The sequence below is a fragment of the Egretta garzetta genome, unplaced genomic scaffold, assembly GCF_000687185.1.
Source record: "Egretta garzetta isolate BGI_Z169 unplaced genomic scaffold, ASM68718v1 scaffold231, whole genome shotgun sequence".
Lineage (NCBI taxonomy): Eukaryota > Metazoa > Chordata > Aves > Pelecaniformes > Ardeidae > Egretta > Egretta garzetta.
Window position 1 is genome coordinate 821,390 of NW_009258727.1, and position 2,309 is coordinate 823,698.

Consider the following 2,309-nt stretch of genomic DNA (forward strand, 5'->3'; position numbering starts at 1 on the left):
AAATGTGATTCCAATAAGACACCAAATAGAAGCTACAAATACAAACATAATCTGGTTACCGCCCTACAAATGTGAGTTTGCAGACTTCCCCGGATACTCTCTTTCGGGTCGTTCTGTCACCAAACTGATGTACTTAATCCAGGATCCTGCTATTAAAATAAAACAAAGAAAAGTTACATGGGATTTTATTAAAGAGGTGTTTGTAAAGCATAATGACAGAACATAATACAAAGTGTGATTCAGTCAATTATATTGGATTGGTTGCATAAATCTAAAGGCTAAAAGCTTCAGAAAGTATTAAAAAATTTCCATTTGTTACAGTGAGACAGAAAGAATAAACACATTGTTCTCCAGAAAACTGTGTTGAAGGATCTTTAACATGCTTAATATCAAGGGATTATGATGATAAAAGCCCTTTGCACATTTGCTCACTCTAGTTTGTTTCATCTTGTTCAGCTGCTCTCTCGCTGTTATGCATTAAACATATATTTTTAAAGGATCTGTGCCAGAACCTGTTTGTGATGATGTAAAGGCCATAAACTTTTCAGTACGTCTTCGTAGGATGTTTGCCTTTAATTATTTCCATCTTCAGTTTCTGAAAGTTCAGTTTTCAGTTTTAAGAAGAGTGATTTCTGTAAATGCATTTTAATACCTTCCCCTGTGTCCTTGTCCTATCGTCATAAGAGGCAGTGGTATCTTAACAGAATTTTGGCATCTCTGTTTTTGACAATTTCCTTTCTAGCAGAACCTCAATTTATTACCTAGGGCAAGGAAGTTTAAGTTGAAGCTAGGAAAGATAAGGTAGACACTTTAATATTGACTGCCACTCATTTACTTTCCAAAGGGTCTCATGCAAGTTCTTATGCAAAAAATTTCATATTGGATAAACACAATGTTTTCTTATATAATTGCTTGGCATTCATACTCTTTTTATTCCAGCCATGCAATTTTTTGGGGGGTTGTTTTGACACCTATTGTCTGTGCAACTCTATAGCATCTCCTCAAAGGCTGGGTTTTTCACTTTATTTGGTAACATAGATTCACTTCTGTGACTCTGTTAAAATGCATATCAGAAACCTTCTTGCTCTACATACAGATTTGTCTTCAGACTTCAAGGCTGTCTTGGCTAGCTGCCTCATTTCCTAATAGTCCTCCTAGCCAAATATTATTGATGCTTTCCTATTACTCAATACATCTCCTCTCACAGATGTGTTGGATTTAATTATATCACAAAACCTTTAACTTTTTTGGCTGAACTGTTGTTCCTTCCAGATGCAAATCAAACCAGATGTGCTACTTACTTAGAACCCAGTCCCAAATTACAATAGTTCTCCATTCTGCTAAAAATTAGCATCAGGCAAGGGCTGAGTGCAGAAATTTGGGGTCTCAGTTAGACACAGTTCCCTCTGCATACCCATCTCTGGCAAGGGTCAAGAAGCAGGAGCTGCAGAAGGGCAGCTGCTTCAGTAGAGAGAGGAATGAAGTAAATAAAATCCAGTGCTCATTGGCCAGTCCTTTACTTCCCTTTAAAAAAAAAAAAAAAAAAAAAAAAAAAGTTTGGCTTTTTGCTTATTAAAACCAGCTTTCTCCACCATCTCCCAAAAAACAGGAACAGAGGAGAAAGAAAACTCATTCATAGAAAAAAACAGCCTATAAACATCTCTCAGAAATTACCATCTCTTAACCTTTGATGTCAAAATGCTACTCTAGTGTGGTGGCTCCAGTGGCTTGCGATATTAATTATGAGAGGGAGTTGCTTAAAAAGTTCTCAATATTGTGCACATTTTGATATGGCATTACATTACTCCAGACTTTGTTATTTTATGTTTTCCATGGACTGAAAGCTGCCTAATCACCAGCTAAACCTCATGCCCATAAAAATAAGCTGGCTTTAAATTAGAAAAACTGTTTTAAAGAACAGGTATAAAAATTCTAGTCTTCCACATGCTGACCGTATTCTTGATGCTTTCTCCAAATTCATAGAATCATAGAATCATTGAATCACTTTGGTTGGAAAAGACCTTTGAGATCATTGAGTCCAACCTTTAGCCTAACCCTGACATCCCACCACTAAACCATGTCCCTAAGCACCTCATCTATCCTTCTTTTAAATACTGCCAGGGATGAGTACTCTACCACCTCTCTGCGCAGCCCATTCCAGAGCCTGACAACCCTTTCAGTGAAGAAGTTTTTCCTAATGTCTAGCCTAAACCTGCCCCCCTCGTCCTATCATCTGTTACCAGGGAGAAGAGGCCAACCCCCACCTCACTACAGCCTCCTTTCAGGTAGTTGTAGAGGGCAATAAGGTC